General features: G+C 36.3%; 1 long non-coding RNA gene across 1 annotated transcript in view; it reads right to left on the bottom strand.

Moving 5' to 3' along the window:
- The window catches only part of LOC118762288, a 28,386-nt gene extending 22,530 nt beyond the window's left edge, over nucleotides 1-5,856 (bottom strand). Inside the window, exon 1 of the long non-coding RNA XR_004998041.1 lies at nucleotides 5,660-5,856. This is a non-coding gene — a long non-coding RNA (uncharacterized LOC118762288). The remainder of the gene's footprint in view (nucleotides 1-5,659) is intronic.
- Between the last annotated feature and the right edge of the window lie 5,153 nt (nucleotides 5,857-11,009).

Below are 11,009 nucleotides of genomic sequence, written 5' to 3' on the forward strand. Positions count from 1 at the left end.
GAACCATATGTTGTACCCAATAAACATTCCATCTCTTATTTTATTAATACTGTTACCCCAACCGCCACTACGAAGTTCCTGCAGTAAATCTACGAATTACAACTTGTAATCGAAACTGTGCCGGTGCTTTAATCATCAATTCCTCCATATATATATATATATATATATATATATAAGTTCAGCAAAATTTTGATTGATGATTGCTCAACATTTTGAAACTGTTGTAATACTTACAATGTTTAATAAGATGATGTAGCGTGAAACGATCGTACCAAATTACCGAAGATATTCTTCTTGCCTATTTTGATTATATATACATACATACATATATATATATATATATATATATATATATATATATATATATATTATATATATATATATATACGAGTGAGTACGCAAAAGTATCAGGAAACGCTTGTAGTTCGGGCTTCTGCCGATAGTAGCCAATTGATGCAACCTTTAGTCATCGGTATGCCGACCGGCATCGTCATGAGGGAGGGATCGTACTCCCACATGGTGTGTTTTTTGTTTTGTATTGTTTCTCCCCTGTACGGCGATTATTTCAATGGCTGAAACGAAGGAACAGCGTGCTTCCGGAAAATTATGTTTGACGATGGGAAAAACTGTTGTCCAAACAGTTGTCGTGCTTCAAACAGCTTACAAAGAGACTGCCGCGATTTAAGAACGGTCGCTTGTCGGTTGAAGACCAATCACGTTCAGGGCGGCTGTCGACCTTTCGAACGAATGAAAAATTAATCAAAATTCATGAATTGCTCATGAAGGACCATCACTAAATAATTAACGAGTATGTTGATATGATTCATGTGTCCTGGAACTCGCATTTTGAGCGAGGAACTACGAATGTAAAGAATTGCAGTAGAAAATCAAAGGTAATCACGAATTAATGCGTGTGGTGAACTGAAAGAAAAGCTGGAAGTCGATCCAGATATCTTTTCGTCGGTCATCACTGATCATGAAAGCTGGTGCTACTCAATTTTCACACGTGAAAAGGTGAAAAAAGAAAAAAAAAAACAAACAAACAAACAAAACAAAAATTAAAAAACGATGGAGGTGTTAAAAGGAATCACCTCGTAGGATTTCCAGAACTGTTTCTAAATCTGGAATGCGCATCTGGACCGATACATCGTTTGAAATGGAGATTACTTTGAAGGCGATAAAGATGTGAACATATAGAAATAAGTGGATAAAATAACATTGCAAGTCTCTTGTAGGATAAGCTTTCCCAATCTGTTACGCAGTGGGATATGTATATATATATATATATATATATATATAGAGAGAGAGAGAGAGAGAGAGAGAGAAGTATACATAAATACTCACACTTACGCACAGATATATATATGTTCATTCCTATTTATACTTGCATATATACAAAGTACACCGAAATATTCATAAATAAACAATGTAGAAACATTATAGCGTAGATAATGGATACAACAGGATCTGAGTGATAGTTATTGAATGCAGAGTTCAAGATATGTAGGAAGAAGATGCTCCCATACAAAGTCCCCACATAAAATTAATTATATATTGATTCTCTATTTTGTCCTCTGCGTACAGGAGCATATTATATGCATATGCGGGCGTGTTTGTTTGTATTGTAGTGTCACAGGCGTAGTCTGCGATATATCAAACTGAAATCTAATGTATACAGAGAAATGTGATTGGTAAATTTATAAGAGCTTCTGTGATACCTTTTAATTCTCATTTGTGAAAGATATATATTACATTTTCTGTTTCCTGTCCAGATCCAGAAATCCATTTTGTCCTAATCCTAACACTACGGCTATTTTCAGAATTGTTTTCAACTTAGCGCTAAGAGTGAATTGCTACATGGAAATTGGAAAAGCGATAGCATTTATCTTCGAATGAAAATTGGGAAATGCATTTTGCTTAGATTAAATGTATACGTATATACACATGCATTAATATATCAAATAAGTTACTCAAACGAAAACCATGATAGGTTTCTCCAAATTATTTATTATTTCGCTCCTTTGGTTTCTAAAATATTTTCAGATGGCTTATGTCATATGACTATGATATGAGGTGGTATCAAAACGTTCTCGGACTAGTTCTATAGCTCGCCAATAAATTGACAACAAACTGTTGCATGCGCAGTGAGAACTAGCAGTGACCATAATGTGGCAGTGTTTACTTTGCAAGTTGTGAAATTTGTGTTTCTGTGATCACTTATGGGATGTAGTCTGCGATTTTGTCATGGACCGATAGTTGGAACAAAGAATCAACGTTAAATTTTGCGTTAAACTTGGGAAGTCTGCTTCGGCAAGACTACGGTAACGGGACAGTTGGTCATACAGAAGGTTTCAAATGGCACGGGTGCTTCAAAAGCGGACAAACGTTCCTGGAAGATGATGAGCGATTTGGAGGACTTGCCGCGAGCGTTGCTCCCGGAAATACGGAGAACATCCATCAGCTTGTGCATGGGGATCGTCGGAGGACAATGAATGACATTGCTAATGTTGTTGATCTGTTGTATAGGTCCGTGTAGACAATCCTAACATCTGAAGTGAAAACGTCACGTACCTCTGTCAAGATTTTACCCCGCCTCTTGACCAATGACCAGAAAAATATTGAATCAAAGAATGAAAATCTCCGTCAGCAAGCCACTGATGACCCATCCTTCATGTCGAAGATCATCCCCGGTGACGAGTGTTGAGTCTACGGCAAGACCCTAAGACGAAGCAGCAATGGTCACATTGGAAGAGTCTTTCATACTCACGATCAAAAACGGCCCGATTGAGCCGCAGTCAAAGAAGAACATGCTCATCGTTTTATTTTTCGACATTAACGATATTGTGCAACGAGAATACATTCCCCAGGACCAGAATGTAGATCGAGAGTCCTACTGCAAACTTTGGAAGTATTTGAGAGTTGACATTCGGTGAAAGCGACCAGATGTGTGGTAAACTAATAATTGGATTCTTCTGGGCGATAAATCTCCCGTTCACCGAGCTCTCCTCACTCACGAACTTCTCGCCAAAAATAACATGGTATTGCTTCTGTAGCAGCTCTATTCACCAGACGTAGCACCTGCAGACCTCAATTTATTCTCCAAGATGAAAACGCAGGTCAATGGTTAGCGTTTTAACTCTTGTCGAGAACAGGAGCAAATCGCAGAATGTTCTCGACTGGAAAAAGACTTACTTCCGATAGGATTCCGAAAGAGTCAGGAAAGCTGGGATCGTTGTATTGCTGCACAAGGTGACTATTTCGAATGAGATTATGTTAAAACTTAGGTAAAGAAGTTACTATAATGAAACAACTAGTCCGGGAAAGTCTTGATACCACCACGTAATTCTACATGTATTTCAAACAACGTTTTCGTGATTTATTTCTATATATATATATATACGAGGAGTGAGTGAGCAACAGAAGAAGGGCATTCAACACATATATTGGGAGTAAGATGTATGGATCAAAACAATTTGATTCACATTCCGTGGTACATAAAGTTTTAAAGCACAAGATGATGCTTAACCTCAGCCATTGGAAATTTGAATGAGAAATCAATTGGAGAAAGTCAGATATTATTAACAATAGATGGACTGTGATTGGTCGAGAGATACCATATTCTGTCACATTTTCTTGCTGGTATTTCAACGACAAGAGTTACTTGAAAAATACCGAATGTTGAAAAGGATGCATACACGCGCGCGCATGCACGTATACACAATTACACTAATATATATACACACTTATGTATTCGCACACATACTCAGATATATCAAGTATATATAAAAGAGAGGTTGTGTGCTGTCTGTCTCCTACGATTTAGATTCCTAACTACTCCCATATTTTGCGGTGCAGTTTAACCAAAACCGGGTATCTTATAGTCGTGATTCATATCGAGCCCTTCTGTGTATTAGCGCGCGTCTACGATGAGTCTACGATGAGTCTACGATTTAAAAAAAAATTACCATCAATTTTTCAATTTTTAATGCATTTTTGGCATATATAAGGGAAGTAACTATCTAAAAATTTATTATTAAATCTCAGAACGTAAAAAGCTACAGTAACACGCCCCCTTTGTGGTTAGCCATATTGAGATGGCTATTATACTTTACATCTCTAAAAATGCTTATATAGTTATTTCCCTTACAAACCCGAGCAACGCCGGGCGATACTGCTAGTTAAGTATATATCAGTCTATGTGTTTGTGCGTGTATATATGTGTGTATTTGTGTTTATGCCTGTACACCTATGCACACGCACGCATAAATAAAAACACACACCCGCACAAATATATACGCAGGCATACAGCTTCTCAGTCTTCTACACGCGCGCGCGTGCACAGACATGCACGCACATGTATACACACACACACACCAGCTTGCGAGCTCGCATATCTATAAAATCTTATATATCTTATATTCACATATTCAAATACACACACGCATCCACATCTGTGCGCGTATGCGCTCAAATTTATAACCGTAGATATGTTGTCACACCACCCCTCCCTACTCCCTCCCTAAGAACGCGACCGATTTCCAGTCCACCATACGGTCGATTTTCCGTTCACCATGCAGTATTTCCCAAGTAAGTGTTGTCCCCGAAATACCAACTTCATACTGTGACACCACGTGATCTTCCTCGACCAATCGTGGCCAATCACTTGGCAATAACGTCTGACTTCCTCCAACCTATTCCTTATTCAAATTTCTAATGGTTGTCAATAGGCATCATCTTATGCTTTGAAACTGTAATTACCATGGAATACGAAGCAAACTGTTTTAAACCCATATATATATAGGGGGATCAGCCATCTGAATGTGGCTAGGGACAGGGCGGGGTGGTGGGGGTGTTACTGATGCATTTAGCCCCAGGCGATCATCGACGTCACCAGAAGGGCCGACACCATGTTAAATGCATCAGTAACACCCCCACCACCCCGCCCTGTCCCTAGCCACATTCAGATGGCTGATCCCCCTTATGTTATAGAGCAGTTACTGTTTATATCTCGCTCAGAGATTTATTATTGTTTTCGAACGGATTTTCTACGCCAGTGACTGTGGTTACTGTGAAAATCTCTATATATCCAGCCTGTAGAGGAAGTCCCTCAACGAAGAACGGTGCTTACCATGCGTTGACAAGAGGCAATAACCTCGAAACCGGTCCGTATGTAGTATCCGTATCTTCGGGGAGGCTGATCTCCCTTTGCAGGCTGGCAAGGACACCGAGATGGTGTCGGCCCTTTGGTGACGTTGATGATCGCCTGGGGCTAAATGCATCAGTAACACCCCCACCACCCCGCCCTGTCCCTAGCCACATTCAGATGGCTGATCCCCCTTATGTTATAGAGTAGTTACTGTTTATATCTCGCTCAGAGATTTATTATTGTTTATATATATATATATATGTGTGTGTGTGTATGTATATACAAAACGCTCCCGTCTAATGGACGGTGCTGAGTTGTCAAACATTGAAACTAAATTTTCTCAAAACAACTTGTCCGACCGTCCCATAGGCATCCCCTTTGAGAAACACTGATTTAACCTAAATTTGAGACACCAAACAGGCCGGCTTTTTTAGCGCAACCTGCACGTGCATATTTCTCGCGTACACGTAGTATCGATCGCAACAGCTGGTGTACTTGCGCGTACAAATGCACGTTCCACGGATTTATCGATCGCATTCCCACCTGGAATCAATTTTTGTAATTTTTCCAGGACTTATACACGCCCTCATACCGTCGGTATTTACATATCAAATTTGAGCGCAATTGGATGGAGGATGCCCGAAATCCTAGAAGACACACAAAGACAGACTGAACGGATTTTATATATATATATAATATATATATATATATATATATATATATATATATATATTGCTATATTTCGGAATGCTCATTTTGCCAGTTTAGCCAATAAAAACACACGCACTATTATAGTGCGTGTCTTTTTATTGGCTAAACTGGCAAAATGACCATTCCGAAATATAACAATATCTGTTTCAACACACGACTTCACATAAAAAAACCTTGCACAACAAATATATAAACGTATATATATATATTATATATATATATATATTATATATATATATATATATTACTCTTTTACTCTTTTACATGTTTCAGTCATTTGACTGTGGCCATGCTGGAGCACCGCCTTTAGTCGAGCAAATCGACCCCTACGCAAAATTAAGAATTTATATGAACAATTAATGAGTGTTTGTGTCCGTGCACACGTGTATTTTTGTGTCACATGTTTGCCACTTCTGACTAGTGTCAAGTCGAATCTGCAGAATGTTCATCAATAGATCGCCTAATTACCTAATAAATGATATTCGGGTAAAACAATAATGGATTAACTAGTCATTACAGTGCTACCGGCGTGATTAGTAAAGAGGTCTATTTTAACGCCTTGCTTCAAAACGCTAGCTCTGGTATTTTCATATCTACACAAATTCAATTTATGCTCCAATTGGTGGCATTTGTAGTTAAATTAAATGGGATGGGCCAATTTGCATATGTAACGTATTCTTCGCAGCTACTTCGATCAAATAAGTAATCATTGGATATTTGAATATAGAATGTTATGGAGATGAAAGTAAGCAGTTAACACTAATTAATTATTATTCAAATTAACTGCTAAGAAAGTGTTATAATGCAAATTTCTCAATCCAGTTCTGTATAGTCTTCAATGTGAGGGGCTTTATAAGCTGTTTGTTTGTGTATAGTTAAGGAAGCTGCATAACTACAGACGAAACAGGAGATAGATTTGAAATCAAGAAGTGAAAGTCCTTCCTTGACAATCCGCGACTATATTATGTGTGTATAGGTGTAATGTACAGAATCGTCGTAGCATAGTGTTGTTTAAGAATCTATGGAAGTGTCATATACTATATTCTAGCATACATTTTACAAACGTTGTATAATACCTTAACAGTTTCATTTTTATATGTACGCATTTCTATACATATATCTATCTACCTATCCATATGTATATTATTATTATGTTATTCCTAAAACAAGGTACACACACATACACACACACACATACAAACACACACACATGTATATAGCGTGTGTATATGTGTCTGCAACTAAACATTATTCTTGAAATGATCGAATATATGCGAGCACTTACTAGTCAACAGCACTACATTGTCTTCTCATTGTCTAAGTAGAGTTGGATATTGGTTTAGTATTCCCAATAGTGAAGAAACTAACGATACACCAATTCAAATCAGATTAAACACTTTTCGCTAGATAATTTCCAGTTTGAAGCCGAGGTTCTTTTGAAGATTTTGAGACAGAATCTTGAGAAATGCAGTCCAATTTCCTCAGTAACACGTTACTATAATCAGATGACAACACATTTTCTTACAAAATATCAGTAAATTGCAGCGGTGTAGTCATTTCGTTTCATTCTACGTGTCCTCAAAGAACTTCGCACATTTATAAGTACGCAAAACTTACTATCATAAAAAGGTTCATTTACTCACAGACACACACACAAAAGCACTCACATGCACACACATACACACACAAATACAAACAAACACGCACGCACATCACACACACACATACACACACACACACACACACGCACATATAGAGCCGTACGTGAGGCTGTATGGTGAGAGGTTTCGCAACTGCACGATTCTGGGTTTAGTCGGGACTATAGCCTCGGGCCGTCGAAGCTTTATGTGTGAATTTGACAGGCTGAAACTGAAAGAAGCCCGTCGTATGAATACACACTCACTCACAAACACATATATATATATATACATACATACACACACATGTACATATATATATATATATATATATATATTATATATATATATATAATATATATATATATTATATATATATATATAGTATATATACACACATATATAAAAATTAACTGAATGAGATAAAAAATCCATGGCTGTGTACAAAACATTTATAAAAAGGTCTTACAGCTGTTTCCAGGATGTTTTATACACCCTTTCATCAGAGACGGTGCGAGAAAATGTTTAAGTAATAGCTATTATAGAGAAGATATGAAATGCAGAGTGAAGTGGAGGAATTAAAAGAGACATGAGATAAGTAAGTATATTGTATTTGCAGTTCGATTATTCAAGCCGAATGGTGTATATATAAGCTTCTTGTACCTTGTGTGTGAGTTCCAATGTTCTTTATAATTGGTCATTTAAGGTGTAGAGTCTTGTAAACGGTGTTATTCGATTGAGGGCTGTTTTGAAGTGACTTAAAAGTTGGAAATATGTTTTGTAAGGTCAAATAAAGAACAGGAGAAAAGGAGAAAATGGGAGAGAGACAATAAACAAGTGGAGAAAGTGGTGCGTTAGCTAGTTGTCAGGATAAAATGATAGAAGGAAAGGAGAGGTGATGGGGTGAGAGAAAGGAAAAGATGAAAGGGTAAAGAGTAAAAGAGTTTGGGGTATGTTAGCAGGGGTGTTGGGATAGAGCTTAAGGGATTGGCTTAGGAAGTGTAGAGAGACGGGTAGTAAAATTGAGGTGGAATGAAGATTTAAGAATATAAGTCAAGTTGTTTAAATGGACAGGTTAGTGGTGAGTAGTAGAAGAAATAAAGAATCTATATTCGTGAAGCTGCATACACACATACGTATCCACACATGTATGTAGACATTTACACACATCAACACATATATACGCATAAAAATTCTTGTATGTTACACGCATTCAAGCATACACACGATCATTTGTATCTAATTTTGTATATGTAATTTCTTGCATACGTAAATGCATGCATGCAGACTCACACAGGTGCATAAATGCATGCAAATGTTTACATGCACACACACACACACATACACACAAAGGCAGGTATGCGTATAATATATATCTACACATACGCATATACAAATTCGTATTTATGTAAAATATCTATACCTATGATCATATATACTTACTTGTACCCGCTTGCATGTTCATATATGCATACAACACGCGTATATACACATATACATATATATACGTACATATATACATACACACACATGTACATATATATATATATACATATATAACACGTACATATACATACATTATATAAACAAGCTCATACATTTGATCATTTTATCATTTTATCTATCATTTTATCCTGACCACTAGCTAACACACGTCTTTCTTCACTTGTTTATTGTCTCTCTCCCTTATTTTTTTCTTTTCTCTTCCTGTTTCTTTTCTCTTTGCTGTTTTAATATTATTAATTTGACCTTACAAACACATTCCTAACTTTTAAGTCACTTCAAAACAGCCCTCGATCGAATAACACTGTTTACAAGACTCTATGCTTGGAATGACCAACTATAAACACCATTGGAACTCACACACAAGGTACAGGAAACTTATATATACAACATTCTTCTTAAATGGTAGAACTGCAAATACAATATCCTTATGTTTCTCACATCTGTTTTCATTGCTCAACTTCACTCTGTATTTCATATCTTCTCTATAATAACCATAACTTAAACATTTTCTCACACCGTCTCTGATGAAGGAATATATAAAATATCCCGGAAACAGCTGTAAGACCTTTTTATAAATGTTCTGTAAACTATTCACAGCCTTGGATTTTTTTTTATCTCATTCTGTAAATTTTTATATATATGCTTGCTAATACACGATCTGCGTTGGACTCCTCATTCGTATCATTATCGAACCGGGAGCTTAACTATAGTCTGTCCATAGCACTTACTCCGCATAACCTAATACCGTTGGGCCTTCTTGACACCACTACTTCTCATACCCTATATATACATATTCATGCCATACACGTTTATATACATACATACATGCACACACACACACACACACTCACACACACACACACACACACACATATATATATACATATATGCATAGGCGTGCGGTCCAGGGAAACAAGGGAAGCAATGCTTTCATTAAAACTAATAGAAACAAAATTAAAATTATATAAGATCGTTTATCTAATGTTCTGTAAAATTAATATACACTACATGACATCATAGCATTCAGACTTTTATTGTCGGAATTAGCATGAGACGTCAAGGAGTGGCAGACGACACAAAAAAATCTGTGAAAGGGAAGCAACACGAGCTGTTGCATCCTTTTGGCTGTAATATTTTCACTTTTTTTTCTCGATAAAAATGACGCAGAGACAATGTTTTTCTTGTAAGAGCTGATAATGAATACTTTTAGATGCTAATAAATACTTATACGCTTTGATTAAGTTTCTGCCAATTCGCAATACCTATGATACATATAATCTTACGTTGTTATATAACACTTACATCAGAAAAGGAAACAAATCGACATTCTGCTTCTATCAGAAAAAAAAAAAAACGGTGAAAAAATAGCACGCGCGTAGTCTTCTGCATTTATTCAACTAATATTTTATACTTTTTCAAATTACACAAAACCCCTTTTTTGTTCATTGTATGGCTCATAGATTAAATCTAGTTCTGTCTCAAGCGGGTGCAAATATTCAAGAATGCGTTGAGCTTCTTTCACAGCTAAAGTCATTTTCGTTATTTTTTTTGTAAGTCAATCGAGGGTGTGTGTCTATTAGATACTGTAATTAAATTGCTTATTCCTTGGTAGAAATAGTTCGTGAATATCATGAACAACCTGTTGATTAATTCCTAAACTTCATTGATAATTTAAGTAAATAGGACACGGAATGCTATACCTATGTCCAGGCGTTGTATTCTAATTTACAAAATTGTGAATTCAATTTTTTATTAAATGTGTTAGAGATATTTTTATTTACACAAATGCAGCACTTGACATCCTGCAGAAAACAAATAACAAAATCATTTGACATATCCTACTGTATTCGTAAAGTAAATGAAATTGTGAAAGTTTTGAAAGAAAACATGAATTTTCTAAATTTTGTAGTAATGTTGATGGCATTCATCCTTAAATGAAGAAAAGAAAAAATTGAAACAGAAGATACAGACATGTTCTACAAAATTATAGATTTAATTTGCGAGCACTT

The sequence above is a fragment of the Octopus sinensis genome, linkage group LG2 (assembly GCF_006345805.1).
Source record: "Octopus sinensis linkage group LG2, ASM634580v1, whole genome shotgun sequence".
Taxonomy (NCBI): domain Eukaryota; kingdom Metazoa; phylum Mollusca; class Cephalopoda; order Octopoda; family Octopodidae; genus Octopus; species Octopus sinensis.